General features: G+C 49.8%; 1 long non-coding RNA gene across 3 annotated transcripts; it reads right to left on the bottom strand.

Moving 5' to 3' along the window:
- Positions 1-1834: 1834 nt before the first annotated feature.
- Positions 1835-9848, bottom strand: LOC144138837 (uncharacterized). 3 transcript variants are annotated; one of them, XR_013315979.1, is made up of 3 exons: positions 9614-9848; positions 3851-3970; positions 1835-2365 (listed from the first exon to the last, which is right to left on the bottom strand). It is a non-coding gene; the product is annotated as an uncharacterized LOC144138837 (long non-coding RNA). The 3 variants fall into 3 exon arrangements; XR_013315980.1 differs by lacking the exon at positions 9614-9848 and adding an exon at positions 8494-8773; XR_013315981.1 differs by lacking the exon at positions 9614-9848 and adding an exon at positions 7131-7199.
- Between the last annotated feature and the right edge of the window lie 6644 nt (positions 9849-16492).

Here is a 16492-nt window from a genome sequence, read left to right as displayed (position 1 = left end):
TTAACCTTATAAATGCTATCATGTATGCCCATACAGCCGGTCGGGACCGTGTTTTCCCCTCGTCGTTTTTTCCTCTCCCACCTGCTCTCCGGGTGCGTGCCGCACTCATGGCAGGTGCAGTGGCCCTGCTCCCGCGTGCCCCCAAGTGTTCTGTCACCTACTCCTCACTGCACGATGCCACTGCTCCTGTTCTCTCAATGGAATTCCCCGTTAGGTTGCATCAATGTATGGCTTGGCTCTTACCGAGATCGATTAAGCATCAGACGATGTTTCATGTCTTGGGTAGTTGCTTCTCACGGTGCAATCGCAAGCTGCATGCCAATTTTGTCGCAATAACTGAGTATTCTTCAATGTGTTGGTCAAGCCAATCCAGGCGACAAAACACGTTGCAACTGACTTTGTTCTTGCGGAGTGGCTGTTGCAAACCACTTTTGGCCTCCCACATGTGGGGAAGCTGCAAGTCAACCTGGCATTGGTTCCCTGCTTCAAATGTATAATTAGTTGCCTGCTCAGCATCTCGGCCCAGTTGATCCGCCTTTGCCTTGATGTTAGTTATTTCTCAGATATGTGGACCAATCACCGAGTGTGAGGAATCCCGCTGCACCACTCAGAGCCCTTGAAATGCATCTCAGTAAATGAGGATAAGCGGGCCTACCAGACCTTCGTTTGATGTTGCCGGGTGGTCGCTGCCGAGATTCTCTTATGTGTTGCGTAAAGTGGTCTTCCTTTACGTGTGTTCTGTAAAAGTGAGGCAAGGCTGCTCACACTGCTGCTCATCACTGCTCACACTACGTCCGGTGCAAGTGGGATGCGTATGGTCAGTGGTAAGGGTGAGGCCTTCTTGTTGGGCATCAAGCCAAAGGTTTTTGCTTTTTAATGGTGTCATGCTTGCAATCCCCACTTAGTGTGATGTGCATTAAAATCACCGACAATGAGTAATGTGTCGAAATGGAAAATTTCAAGAGTTTTCTAAAAAAGCTCGGTCAATTTGGAGGTGTTGCGGGAAGGGCTCCATACGTTTAGGAGAAACGTGCCGGTCAGCCATGTTTTGCATTTAGTAATTAATTCGATGCAACAATACTCGCATCCCGGCCGGCAAATTTCACTTCTTTTCACAGACGCAGAAGTTTTGACGCCTCCGAACGCTCCAAGTTCTACACCGTGTTTGCCATTTGAAAAGACTTTCCACACTGATGAGTTCTACACTGTTTGTTGATTAGTACACACATACCCTGAAGTCACTGACCAAAGAACTGAAGCGCATGAAAAATTCCTTGCCGGCCTGACCCCTGACCCGACAGGCACAGTCAGCCCTGTGCGGCAGCAGCGGCTCACCATTGTTTGCATTGCTGGATGTAAACAAATCTTTCCTTTGCAGCTACGTCAGCTGACTCCTTAGCCATGACTGGCTATCCGGTTTTGCATTGCCGAGGCGCAACGAGGGGATTCAGTCCTAGAGCGATCTTGTCCTCCCTCGCAAAGCGAGAAAAAGCGATGCCCGGCTCATCACTTGCGATGTCACGCAATGTGCCAAGTCGCCAGTGGGAATGTGCCTTTAGACGATTGGTGAGCACTTTGGAACTGTCCGCTGACGGAGGCCAGACGCACGTGCAGTCGATTTTATGGGGCCCATTCCCCTTCACGCAGACTCCTCAAAGAACCGGTGATGCAAATGTTGAGACCGGTGATTTCAGCACCAATCTTATCCTCAAATTGCACTAACATGGCTTTGAATGTCGCACGAGGATTTCCATGATCTGTTCTCCAAAATTTTGAAGCACACCTTCCGTAACGTACTAATCATCCGACCCTGAAGCAAGGGGGGTTAGCCAAGGCCAATTTTCTTGTCCCAGTGTTTTAACTGAGTAGAGCCAGATGGAGAATTGTCCATTGCATCTGCGGACCCAATTTCTGAGGACCCCAAGGTCGGTAACCTGCTGTGGCTGGAGTCAACGATGGCCTGAGATGCTGGTCTGACGTTTTGGAAGAGGCGGGGTTCACAGTGGTGTCGACTCCCTTAAGTTCAGTTAGGGCTGCTTTTAGAACTTTTTCTTTGCAACGATAATGGACTCAAGCATGTGATGGATTTTGTTAATTTCTGAGCATGAATCGGAATGTCTGCCGTGAGTGTATTGACTCTGGGGGACCATGTGTCTCTGAGTGTGTTTGCCGTGGGAGACCGTAGCTGCCCAGCTCACCTTGTTGTTTAGGTTGATTCTGTTGGCATGGATATGGCCGCCTGTCCTCGATGGTTTTGGCCCTCAGTGCTCGACAGCCGACGACGCAACGTCCAGCGCACACAATCCCAGCTCCGGGTGGAGTTGTCCTTGGTCGCCGGTCCACAGCTCGCATTCCCTTGGCTTTGCTGCAACCAAGGAAAGGAGCCCAAATGGTCACTCTCCCCAGATGAGGCCCTAAAGAATTTTTTACTGCTCCTTTCTATTGTCCTCGTCCTTCACGAATAGTCACAATCTGCGCATAGAGTGTAAATCCCGAAGTGCTAGGACTTGATTTTAATGAAGCCTGTCGCGTGCTTAAGCTCTCAATCAGAGGTCAAGAAAAAAACGTTCAATGCATTACTGACCGCTAATCGCTAAAACGCTTCAACAAGGCCGAAGCCACATGTAGCCAAAGCAACAAGCACGAAATGAACATCGTACTGTTAAACTAGGCCGTACAGCCAGTGTCTTCTTGGCAGGAGGCACTTATTCATGTGGCAGCATGTAATGCCTTTCAGCTGCTGCTTGCATCAATCTAGAGTTTTGCTCCCGTGAGCACACCCCATTGTTTTTCTCAACAGCTGCGTAGTTTAATTTGACCCAATGCAAGTGCAGTTACTAATACGCCTGCAGTGCACTGGCCTTGAATGCAGGATCACACATGCTTGGTGCATTGCTACCGTGGTATGCTGCACGTATCAACTCGACTCAACAGTGTGTCACCTGACAACCTCCAAATGCACACCTTAAACACCTCCTTTAGTTCTTTCCAGGGTTCTCATTCTTCACAGTCCATCAACTGTTGGTACAGCCAGAAATACTTTTAGGGGTTGGGGGTGTATGGAGGTATGGGAGAATGGAAGGAGCCTTGCCAAAATGAATGCTAGAACTTGCTTATGTGCAGCATAGTAAAATGTTTGGGGGAGGGGGTTAAAAACCCCTCCGCGCTGTACCTGGAGAATCCTATCGGCCATCTGGGAGGCCATCACTGATGTGTTGCTGGGGCATTCTTGGCTCGTTTCTCTCTCACAAAGGTGAGCACATGGAGGAATTATTTGTGCACTTGACAGCACCTGAGGATTCACAAGGATTGTCAGCTGCTGATAATGGCTGAGCTGTTGGGTTGACCTTTTTTCTGTGCAGCTTAGCAAAGGGGTCAGCCTCGCGTATGATGTTTACTAGCACTGATGAGAGGCTGAAAGTTGGGACGTAAAGAGTAGTCAGGCAGTTAATGTTCACACGTATTTAAAGAATTGGCCATCATATGGCTTATGTGAAGACTATGACATGCTTTTCATCACTATCAGAAGTGGGGTAGGTCCAGCCCCTTTAAGGGACCGTGGCACACCATCTTGCATTTGGGACAGACGCAAACACCCACACATCAAAACGTTCGACAAGTACTCCTGTAATGATGCTAGCATTTACGGAGGTGAAGGATAAAAAAATCTAAAATGAAGTTTGCCTTGGAGGTGCAGTGTCCCTTTGGCACTGCACATTTTTATACGTTTCAACACGAATTTTGCATAATCAACATAAAAAAAGTTGTACAACTGAAACTGAAAAGCAACACAGGCTGCATAAACTTTACCTTCTTAAGAGAAGCAAAAATAGGCCAGAAACATGCATACGCTATGCCAAGTTTTTTCTGCAGCCTTGTGTGCCTAGTGGTGGCTGGATGGCTTTTTGTTGACTTCGCCGGACTGGGGGAGTGGCTGTTGAGAGCCAGTGGTTGATCTCATGCTTCAGACCTGCAAGAGTGAGTAGTAACATGTGAACTTAACATGCTGCGATGCACAGTTTTACAACAGTCAGTTCACCAGTGACCACATAAAGTTGAAAACGGCTTGTGCTTGCTTTGTAGAAGGTTTGTACGAACACTTTGATTGACTATGAGGTTTAACAAACTGACACTACACAGGCGATGAGGCACACCGTAGTGAGGGACTAAGGTTAATTTTGACCACTTGGGGATGATTTAACGTGTGCCAAAATCTCGAACATGGGCATTTCTGCTTTTCGCCTCCATTAGAAAAGCGGCAACTGTGGCCAGTTGCCGCTTTTCAAATATGAAGTCTAGACTAGAAGGTATGCAGGCAACGTTTAACAAATATACATATGTGCAGACGCAAGGATGGTGAAAACAGAGCCTGCAAGCATATGAATAGTCTGCTTGCCGGTTGGGAAGGTTGGTTGCTTAAAAAAAGAATGGTGCATAAAATAACCTGCTAGATACCATGTGTGCCCAAGGCATTGCTTAAAAATCAACTCGCCATTCCATGTAATAAATGCAGCTATGTAGTAAAAGCACAGAGGGGGAGGGAGGAATAACTGGGTGTTTTAAGGTGCACAGTAAAAATAGCGCAGTTAAAAGGAACGAGCCAAAGATGGAACTAGCGTTACTCCGCTTTGTTCACTAATTAAAATGCCCAATTTTTTTTCATTCCTCAAATTAAGGTACTTCCTGTCTCGTCGGCTGACGAGTGACGATGAAAGCGACCACACCGACCGGTTGATGGAACTCAAGTGCCTTTATTAAGCGAAGAGAAATAAACCCCCCCGGTCCCCGATGGCGCGGCGGCGCAGGCGTGGAACACGATAGCTCACGCGTCACACATCCGGCGGGTTTGATCCGCGGAGCTTTCAACCGTCACTGCTGGTGTTTCGTCTGTGCTTGAATAACTGTCAGACGCAAGGCCATCAGGCATGCCTGCACCGTTGAACGGCACCAAATGCCGACGGTTGCGCTGAATGATGCCTGTCGGTGTTTCCACCACATATGAGCGTGGTCTTCTTGCTGGGCTGAGCACCTTTGCTGCGCATGACATATCCTGCACCCACACATCCTCCCCGTCAGCGAGTGGGCGGAGTTGGTGGGCGGCGTGACGACGGTTGAAGTCTTGACTTTGTTTTGTTCGGTTAGCTTTATCCTTAGCTGCAACTTCGTCGTGTGGTGGCCACTCCGGTTGCAGGGTGTCTGGCATCTTCGGCACTGTCGTTTGCAGACGTCGGCCCATTAGGAGCTGCGATGGGCTGTATCCGCTCGCTCCTGGCGTGTCGCGGTACACCAGAAGCGCCATGTGTGGGTCCTTGGATTTTGTGAAAAGATCCTTCATGGTCCGCACCATGTGTTCTGCCTCGCCGTTTGACTGTGGGTAGCCCGGGCTGCTCGTGATGTGATGAAATCCGTAGGTCTGCGCGAACTCGGCGAACACCCATGACGAAAATTGCGGGCCGTTGTCGGACACGAACACATCAGGTATTCCATGTCGCGCGAACGTGCTCTTGACAGCCGCAATGACAGCTGTGGAGGTGGTTGACGACAAGCTGATTACTTCCGGAAAACGAGAGTAGTAGTCCACCACGATTATGTAGTGAGTTCCATCAAGTTCAAACAAGTCGGCGCCTACACGCTGCCATGCCCGATTTGGAGTCGGTGTTGCGATTAGTGGCTCCGAACGCTGAACTCTCGTCTGAGCGCATTTCTCACACGATGTTACGAGCTGCTCAATTTCGCTGTTAAGGGTAGGCCACCATACTGCGTCCCTTGCCCTTGCCTTGCACCGTCCAATGCCCTGGTGGCCTTCGTGGATTTGCTGAAGTACCTCACGGCGCATCAGGCTTTGAATAATGATGCGGCGATCTTTGAGCAAGAAGCCATCGCACACTGTGATGTTGCCTCTTTCCTTCCAGTACTCCCTTAGATGAATTGGAACCTTTCAGACGTTTTCTGGCCATCCTTTCTCACAGAAGCGGAGTAGCCCAGAACAGATGCCGTCTTCCGCTTGGTGCTTGCGTAAGGCATCCATGCGGGAGGACATGAATGTGGCAGCTGCTGTAACGACTTCCCCGATGAATAACTCGATGGAGTCTGTCTGCCATTGACTTCGCTCAGGATCGTGTCCCTCAATAGGAGCCCTTGACAGCGTGTCTGCCGTGGCAATCAGCTTGCCAGGGACGTAGAGAACAGTGAACTGATAGTGCATAAGACGGATTCGCAAGCGCTGGATTCTGGGCGGAATCATGTCGAGTTCTGCTGATCCCAGGAGCGTGACTAAAGGACGATGATCCGTTTCGACTTGAAATGCGATGCCCCTCAGAAACTGGTCGAACCTCTTGACAGCCCACATCACAGCCAAAGCTTCTTTTTCTGTTTGACTGTTGCGGCTTTCAGTGTCCGTTAGGAATCGTGAGGCGTAAGCAACCGCTCGTCGTTCTCCCGATGGTTGATCTTGAAGCAATACGGCTCCGAGACCGTATGAGCTTGCGTCAGCTGACACAACCGTGGGGTACGATGGGTCATATTTAGCCATGCAGACCTCTGAACTGAGCAAGCTTTTGAGCTTGTCGAAAGCAGCTTGCTGGCACGGTCCCCAAAGCCATGAGTTTCTCTTTTGAAGCAATGCCCTGATCGGTGCTGTGATGTCGGAAAGATGAGGAATGAAGCGGCCCACATGGTTCACCATTCCCAGTAGTCTTCGGACACCGCTGACATCCGATGGGGTTGGTAGCTTGGCCAAGGCCTCGACCTTTTCTGGATCGGGACTGATTCCTTTTGCGCTAACCACGACTACAAGAAACTTGACTTGGTTTGCAGAGAACGTGCATTACTTGCGGTTCAGCTTGATTCCCGCTTCTTCCAAGCGCTATAACACCTGCTTGAGACGTTGGTCATGCTCTTGCTGCGGTGCTCCGAAGACAAGAATGTCGTCAATCATGCTCACAACTCCTTCGAGGCCTTCCAGAATTCTGCTCATCTGTCGCTCAAAATATTCTGGCGCTGAGCAGATTCAAAAAGGTAGCCTTTGGAAACAATCTTCCCATTGGTGTTATGAACGTAGTGAGTTCTTGACTTTCTTCTGAAAGCTTCACCTGGTGAAAGCTAGCGGTAGCATCGAGCTTAGAGAATACCTTTGCTGATCCGAGGCGTCCCAGGATGTTCTCGACTGAGGGTAGTATGTGACGCTCCCGAAGCACGACTGCGTTGAGTCGGGTGAGGTCAACGCATATTCGGTAGCCTCTTCCTGCTTTTGGAACAGCCACCATACCGGAACACCATGGTGTGGGACGGTCCACCCGTTGGATGACTCCCTGGGATTCGAGCTTGGTGAGCTCCTCTCGAACTGGTTTGTGAAGCGGAATCGGTACTCTTCTCGGCACGCTGAGTGAGAACGGTTTGGCGCCTGGTTGGAGACATATCACGTATTCGTCTTGCAGCTCACCCAAGCCATCGAAGAGAATGTCCTTCAAAGTGACGATAGAATCCGTTACACTGTCCACGAACCGTACAACTCCAAGAGCCTGTATTGCAGGGAATCCAAGAAGCGGCGGGTCTTGCGAAGGCACAACATACACTGTTTGCACTGTAGACCTGCCTTTCCAGCTCAGTTTCGCTTGGAATGTTCCTAGAACGGTGAGGGAGTAATTTCCTGGGCCCGTAAGCTCACCTTCTGGCTTTTGCAGCTGTTCGGTATGCCTGGAAACGAGTCCGGTACCACTGTCACCTCTGCACCCGAGTCAACCTTGAAGTTAGCGTAGTCCGTTGACGGCCACTTTTACGAACTTGGCTCTGGTGATGGCTGCTACGGAGTGCAGTGTGAGAGCTCCCATGTTCTTCTTGCTTTTCTTTTCGCAGACTGCTTCGAAGTGTCCAATCCGATTACACCTTTTGCACTTGGCTTGCCTAGCTGGGCAATCTGCTCGAGGCTGCGTTGGTCGACCGCAGTATCTGCAGCTCGTGGTAGCGTCGCTTGTGTTGGACTTGGTAACACGCTTGCCGGAGCTCCCTTGAGAATCTGAGCCATGTCGCGGCTTTTGGAAGCGCTTTTGAACTTTGGCCTCGGCCACAACGTGAGCAGGATTCGGCTCTTTATGGAACACTGCTGCACGGGCTTTCACGGCATCTTCGTTGATGCGAGCCTGTAGTCTTGCTTCTTCAAGGGTAAGCTTTTGTGTTCGGCACAGTTTGTCCACAAGGTTAGAGTCCCGGAGACCCACGACGAACCTGTCTCGAACGAGTCGTTCTTCCACTTCCGCTGAGGCGTAGTTGCACTTTTTGACAAGTGTACGCAGCGCAGTGTAGAACTCGTCTACGGTCTCGCCTTCACCCTGGGTTCGACGGTGGAAGCGGACACTTTCGTAGACCTCGTTGACCGGGTGGATGAACTGATCGGTGAACTTCTTCTAGCGAGCTCCAGTTTTCGCTGGACAATGCTAGAGTGTTGAGAACGCGGCAGGCGTCTTGGGAGCCCATGTCGTAAACAAGCGTTCTGACCTGTACTTCTCCCGGCGCTTGGTAGAGCCCAGATGCATAGCAATAGTCGTCGAACTGGTAGACCCATTCTTTCCAAGAGCTTGGGTTCCCAAAATCGAATTTCGGTGGCGGTTGAAGCCCGGTGCCGCTGAACTGGATAGAAGGATCTCCATCCGCCATAGCGTGTTTTGCAGGCTACGCACCTTAGACTGATTGCTATTAATAATTGATCGATGTGTCGCTAACTTTATCCCACTTCTGACACCATGTCTCGTCGACTGACGAGCGACGATGAAAGCGACCACACCGACCGGTTGCTGGAACTCAAGTGCCTTATTAAGCGAAGAGAAATAAACCCCCCCACCGGTCCCCGATGGCGCGGCGGCGCAGGCGTGGAACACGATAGCTCACGCGTCACACATCCGGCGGGTCCGGTAACGCGAACCGCCGCCCGAGCGAGCGTGAGAAACGCACCTTCAGCGCGCCGTGAAATGCGCGTCTACTACGCTTCCGAAATCTGGGTCCTAGTAATTTTTCTGCGTCAAGACTTGCGCATTGAATCTACACGGCACCAGCGGAACGGGTTGGTCACTGCAACAGCAGATTTTCTCTGGAATTGGAGTCTGAAGAAAATCTCAGTGATGTCAGTGATTGTCAGTGTCAGTGATTGTCGCGATTTAAATAAAAAACAAGAGCGCGCCTGTTTTTTATCCCTCGTTCGAACAACCGACAAGGCATCCAGCGTGCGACCGCGACTGGTGACTGCGAAGCTGATGGTGGCGCATTGCTGCCTGCCTAAGTTTTCATTCCAATTTATTTGAAAACACGTTGGCAGACGGGGGCGTGCACTAGTAGGTAGAGCGATAAAAACGTTAGAGCCCACGTATGCGTGCGACTGCGTCGCGATAAGTCACGCGTATGCTCGCGGTAAAGCGATCGCCCGAAGGCATATGCAGAAAATGTTGCCGTACGGAAGCCAAACTCGAGGGATTTGTTCAAAGGGTGCTTGCGATCCGTCAGCGCTCGGGTTACAGCACCGGCCTCGCATTCGCTACCATCGCTAAATCGGCGTACGCGTGAAACAGCTCTCCAAAGAAATTATTCAGTTTTTGTAATCAACCATGTATTAGAGGGAACTTACCAGACAAAGTCGTGGATACGGTGCGGGTGCACTTGCGTCGGCATCCACGGTGGCAGCCAACTGCAGTGTCGGACTTGCGCGCCGTTCCGGCCGTTCGCTGCCGCGGTTTCATCCTCCGGTGATGCGAAGTTATCGATGGCAGGTGGTAGAGCGCCACCACGTAATGTGAATGCGATTAATAATATATCTCTTGACGCCACTACCGATAATTGGGTTGAAACGCGGCAGACGACAAACGGGACACCTTTTTTTTTTCTCGAGATGTGGGCGCACAGCGCATGCGCTAGCACAGTGGCCACAGACATGGCGGCTTTCAGTGTGGCCAAGCGAAGAAAATCGCCCGCTAAACTTTTGAATGAATACCGTCTATAAGTTGACGATCCGTGTTTGTTAGTTCAAGTTGATTAGTCTTCGACTTGGGGGACAGTAAACGCCAGAACTTGTTGGGATTACATTTCAGTATGGATAGTAGGTCCGTTGAAAAGAATTTATCTTTGGCATCTGCTATTTCTTTTACGTATTGAGTCACACATGACTGGTAACGGTCCCACGCTAGTGGGTTTATTTTTTGCTTTGGCTGATCGGTAGAGGCGTTTTTTTCTATTGCGAATGCGTTTTAGGCAGTTATTAAACCGTGGGTTATTGGAATCAGACTTCACAAGTAGGCAAGGAGTAAATTTATTTTTGAAGTTTATTAGTTCATTTTTGTACAATTCCCAGTTAGGATTAGGAGTGAGTGTTTCGTAGGTTTTACAGAAGGAAGAATAAAATCGCATAAGTTCACTGTTAATGGCGTCGTAATTACCACGCTTGTAGTCTGTAATCAGTTTGGTGCTAGGGGATCTTCTTGAAACGGAAGGGCTATGGTGATGTCGTGCAGACTGTGGTCACTAATGCCGGGCCAAACGTTTACACCTTTAATGTCATCAGGGGAGGTGGTTAGTAACAGATCGAGTGTGTTGTTGCCCCGTGTTGGGCATAATATAACTTGGTGAAGGTTAAAGTCTAAAGCAAGATTAATAACTTGGTTGGCTTCATTAGTAGTGGTTCTGTTTGGTGTCGAAAGCAGAGTCCAGCTTATCTCAGGGAAGTTGAAATCGCCAAATAAGAAAACGGGAGTGTCAGGATGTTTGGTTTTTATGTCAGTTAGGGCACGTGTGAGTGAATCACAAAAGGATCGGTGGCTGTCAGGTGGCCGGTAGCAGACGCTGAAAATCGTTTTGACCGCGGGGTTTGTATGAGGATGCACAATAATTCAAGGTTATCGTCCTGTAATACGAGCGCTGATGACAGTGTGTTTTTGACAGCGATGAGGACGCCACCTCCTATGCGACCGACACGGTCCCGGCGAAACAGATTAAAGTTTTGGTTAGAAGGGAAGACCTCGTTGTCGCTGATGTTTCTGTGCAGCCAAGTTTCGGTTAGTACTACGAGATCGGCTTCAGTGTCATCAATGAAACTGTTAATTTCGATGCGTTTTGGGATTACGCTTCAGATGTTGGTGAACATGACGTTAAGCTGCAGGAATGATAACGGTCGCCGTTGAGATGGGAAGCTGGTGGAACAATCTGGTTTACGTCATTTGACGCCATTGTCCTTTTACGTCATTTGACGCTAATCAAAACCTTCGTGCATTCACTAATGCTATCGGTGGCAGGGTTGTAGATGTAGCATTTATTGCCCACGAACAGCTTGTCTAATCTTAGTTTAAACGCGAAATTTTTAGGTTTTATGAATTTTAGTAGCTTGGACCGGGCTAGGCGTGTGGCCGATGCGAAGTCTTCCCTAATCGCGGAGTCAGTATTTTTTAGTTCTGGCCCACATGATAGTATGCTCTCTTTTGTTTTGAAATTAGTAAAGTTGACGATGATAGGCCGTTTTTTGTTGAGAGAGGGGCTTTCGATACGAAGAGCCCTTTCAATGTTACATGCGTTAAGTTGTAAGTTTAGTTTTTATTGGCAGAAAGCCACAACTTTTTCTTCCGATTCCTCCCATGACTCTTTATCTGTGTCGTCTAGACCCAGGAACAGCAGGTTATTTCTTCGGAGGCGGTTGCTTAACTCGGTGCTTTCGGTTTTTAAAGTTGCTATTTCCTGGATTAACTGGTCGTCAGTGGTCATTTCGGCATTCGTGTTACCGTTGCTTAGTTGGGATTCGAGCACTAGCAGTCGATTGGTTAGAGTGGACAACTGGTTGGAATGTGTTTCATGGGTTAGCTTGAGCTTTTCTATTTCGGTACGTAGGGTGGCTTGCCCAGCTTCTAGCTTTTGAATAGCGGACAGGATAGGGTCAGGGGTAGTTTTGGGTGGGCCTGGGTTGAGTTCTACGTCACCAGATAGCAATAAGAGCAGGTTTGACAGTACATGGCAAGCGCCGGCATCGGAGATCAATCACACAACAGCAATACAATGCAGAGCACTGGGGCCAGACACCACGAAAAGGAAACGGTTACTGCTACGATATTCTTTGGCACAGTAGAGATAACTGGCACAGTAGAGATAAGAGTACGCCGCAGATAAAATAACAGAGGAGGACGCAGCCGACGCAGCCAAACGACTACAAGTGCACAACCAACCAGCCCGCAAAAACGTCGAAACAGGGTGGCTAGAATACCTAATCAGCGCTCCGCCAATTGCAGCCTTTTAATTCCCAAGTCATAAAACTGCTTTTCCAGCGTTGCTGCCATGTGACTCAGAGCCCTCAAAGCTTGTAAAGGGGGATCTGGTGAGGGCATGCTTTGGAAACACTCTGCATGAGTTCTGCTTTCACTGCACTTCCTCAAATTTGAAACTTAGGATCACAGAGTGGCTATTTCTTTTCAGTGTACCTGTTGCATATGCAGTCAGTCGTGGCGGAATGCGTGCTCTGAGTTAAAACAGCCACTAAGCAAGTTAAGGAATAGAAGCCTCCTCGCGGAACAAGAACTGTGGTTGTGCCATATGCATCCGCTGATGAATAACCTCGTGAAAATATCGCACACCAGCGTGATGTCAAAAAAGTCTTTTCAGCCCCTAGGCTAGTCAGAGCGGTGAACACAGGCCCTAAAAAGCTTTCAAATGTAAAACAAAGCACAGCCACCCCTTCGTGCCATGTGCACATGGGGTGGTGAACTCTGCACCACTGTATTGTGGCCAACACTACCTTGGGCAAACGGGCAGATGCTTCAACTTCTGTTAGCTTTCTCGAATTAACTTCCGCTCAGGGTGTTCTCTTGCTTGAAGACAGACGGTCGAATAAAAGCTTCCGTAGAATTCGTAGGAGAAGGCAAAAACAAACTGTTTAATTATTGACTTGGGTTCTTACAAAACTGACAAATGCGCCTGGGCGGCGCCGTCTCTTTCGATTACATACGCGTTCTCGCGATCCGCTCAGGGCTCTCACCACACACGCACACTCGGATGACGCTCAACGCTCGACTGCCGGGCACAGTCCGTCCCGCGCCCTGGTCCCAGACCACTTAGCCGCCGGTGTCCGATGTCTTGGCGCCGCTCGGTAGGTCATAAATACAGCACACGGGACGGAACGCTCGACTGCCGGGCACAGTCCGTCTCGCGCCCCGGTCCCAGACCACGTAGCCACCGGTGTCGGATGTCTTGGCGCCGCTCGGTAGGTCATAAACACAGCACACGGGACGGCGAGCAACAAGGCGACCGTGGGAACACGCTCGCCAGCTCGACGCAAGAAGAAACAGAGGTCCGAAACCAAAACAGAGCATTGACACTAAAATAAAATACACAAGGAAACGCAAAAAAAATGGGGAGGGACGCAAAAAAAAATGGGGAGGGGACGAATCGTTCGCCTACATTCGGGCATCCTGACAGAAATTAACGTCCCCGTTAATAGGACCGTCATTTTAAAGCAATAGACACATGAAAAGCTTCACAACAGTTGATCACATCGTGCATACGAACAAAGAAAATGCAAAAAAAAGCGCAGAAAAAATGGCGCACAAGTTACTACAAGACAACGTTTCTTTCGCACCAACGCTCACTGTTTAACGATAAACACAGGTAACACAGAGTATTCGTAGGACCCGTTCGACATTGAATTTCGGCCCTCATACTCGAGACAAAATCCCTGAAGTAGCAAAACACACACAATAAGGTAATTTCCTTACTCGTACAAAAGGTACAATGGCGCGAAACACAATAAAGTGGCAAAAAAAAAACGATTACAAACATAAGTGAATATATGTGAATATTTCACTGCACATTCACTAGCGCAAAAATACGAGAATGTGCAGATGAACTTTCCCAGCTTCAACTTTCAACTGGGTGCAGTACGCTTGCGGGTTGAACGCCGTGGTAGCTGCACGGTAACTTGGTCTTCCTCAGAGTCGCTGCCTTCTTCTGATGACAATTCGTCGTCTTCCAAGTGGGAAGTTTCGTCTGTTGACGACCAACCTTTCAGCTGCGACGGGTGTGCTGTTGTTGCAAATCGCCTTCTTCCAGGCTGTCCCAGTTGAGCGACACGGTATGTATCGGCAGGCAAAACTTGAGTCACTACGAGTGGACCACGATATTTCGCCTGCGTCTTGGTGGGCTCCCCGGTGTGTTCCGGTCCCCGTCTCATGAAGACCACCTCCCCAACCCCGTACAGTTTCGCCGGAAAATGGCGACGGTCGTAAGCGTGTTTACTCTCCTCTTGCTCCTTCAGGATGCGTTCTCGGGCCTTTTCTCGTAGCTCGTTCGGGTCTTTTCGTTCCTCGGCCGGGTCAACCAACTGCTGCAAAGCGGCAGCGTAGAAATCAGGCGTGTAGCCGTGGATTAGCTCAAACGGCGTCCTGTTTGTCGTCTTGTTCACGGCGTTGTTTAGGAAGCTCTCGATCTCTCGCAGTCTCCCGTCCCAGTCACGATGTTCTGGGTCTTCAATATGCGCCGCAATGACCGGCATCACTGTGCGGTTTACTCACTCTACTTGGCCATTTGCTTGCGGGTGGCGTGTTGAGTTGAGCACGTGCTTTATCGTTCTTTCAGCGCAGAACTCCTCGAAAACCTTGGACGTGAAGCAGCTCCCCCGATCAGTTATTACCGTCCTCGGGAGACCTCTTTCCCAAATCATCTCTTCCAACGCTCGGAGAACAGGCCTTACAGAAGTGTCACGGGTGGCGAAAAGTCTCACAAACTTGGTGAGGTTGTCCACAATAACCAGCAGGTATTGGTTCTTTTTCTTGCTTCTCGCGAAGGGGCCCAAGTGGTCTAAGTGCAAGACTTCAAATGGTCGGTTACCCGGCGGAATGGGGTTGAGCAGCCCGGGTTTCTTGCCCCCTGGAACTTTGTTGTAGATGCACTCGAAGCATTGCGAAATATGTCTCCTGACATACCGGCGCATTCTAGGAAACCAAAACTTCTCCTTGATTTTTGCGACTGTCCGGTCTGTGGAAAAGTGACCTTGCAGATCATGGCACCTGACCACAATCGCCTTTCTCATAGACTTGGGTACGACAACTTTGTCGGCGACCTCATCAGTACCCTTTCTCATGAGCTTAGAATTGCACAGCGCGTAACCACGTGTTTTCGCGGCCTCATTCGCAGTACGGTTGTCACAGGGCCTCTCAAGTATGTCGATCAGCTCTCTAAGCTCCCTATCACCTCTTTGAACAGTCAACATCTGGTCATCAATCGTGCCCGCCACCAACACTTCCATTCGAGCCTCCACAATATTGTCCAACGTCTCAGACGGCTCCTCCACTGGGCTGCGGCTCAGTGAATCCACGTGAAGCATGCGCGTGCCAGATCGGTGTCTCACAGAGAAGTCGAATTCCTGGATCATGTCGTACCAGCGAGCTATTTGTGGCTTCGTCGTGCGCTGAGCGTTCATGTATACTAGCGCCTGGCAGTCTGTCACCACCGTAAATTGTAGACCTAGCAGGAGGGAACGCAATCGATCAACCGCCCACACAATGGCCATCAGTTCTAGTTTAGATGAGTGGTACTTGCTTTCTGCTTCAGTCGTCTTTTTGCTCACACAATACACGAGTCGCCACTTATCGCTACCTTCCCGGCGTTGAAGGAGCATCGCAGCCAGCCCCTTCGAACTAGCGTCCGTGTGCAGCTCTGTCTCCGCATCTGGATCATAAAGAGCCAGCACCGGCTCACTCGTAAGCTTCTGCTTCAACTGCTCAAAGCTTTCATCTTGCTCACTACCCCACTGAAACTTCGTGTGCTTCTTGGTGAGTCTGGTTAGTGGTTCAGCGATTCTTGCGTAGTTCTGGATGAAACGACGGAAGAATCCCGTCAGTCCAAGGAAACCTCTCACTTCATGAACGTTCATCGGTCGAGGAAATTTGTTGATCGCTCGAACTTTTTCGTACCCAGGGTGAATTTCACCGTTCTTCAAGTGAAATCCCAGAAAGTCGACGCTGTCTTTCCCGAAAGCGCACTTGCTCAATCTCAAGGTGAGATTTGCCTCTCTAAGCGCCTGCAGTACGCTTCTCAACCTACTGATCAGCTCTTTCCAGTCCTTGGCGGGAATCAGGATATCGTCGAGGTAACAAAGCGCAACACTACCCTTGAGTGTTCCAAGCACTCTGTTCATTAAGCGCTGAAACACAGCTGGCGCGTTTGAGAGTCCAAACATCATTCGCTCGAACTGCCCTGTTTCGTCCGGCGTAATGAAAGCGGTTTTTTCTTTCGCGCTCTCCGAGAGCGGAACTTGCAAGTAGCCGTGAGCGAGCTCCAAAACTGTGTATAGTTTGGCCCATGAAAGGCTCTCAAGCTGGTCGTCAATGCAAGGCAGGGGGTATTTTTCCTTGATGGTCTGTGCGTTCAGCCTTCTGTAGTCCACGACAAGTCGCTCTTCTCCGCTCTTCTTAGTCACCAGGAGTACCGGGCTCGCGTATGGAGAGTGCGTATCGGTGACAATTCCTCGCGCCCTCCA

Source organism: Haemaphysalis longicornis, unplaced genomic scaffold (genome assembly GCF_048455015.1).
Source record: "Haemaphysalis longicornis isolate Haplotype H1 unplaced genomic scaffold, Haemaphysalis longicornis Haplotype H1 scaffold_5, whole genome shotgun sequence".
Classification (NCBI taxonomy): Eukaryota; Metazoa; Arthropoda; class Arachnida; order Ixodida; family Ixodidae; genus Haemaphysalis; species Haemaphysalis longicornis.
This window is presented reverse-complemented; position numbering and strand designations above follow the sequence as displayed.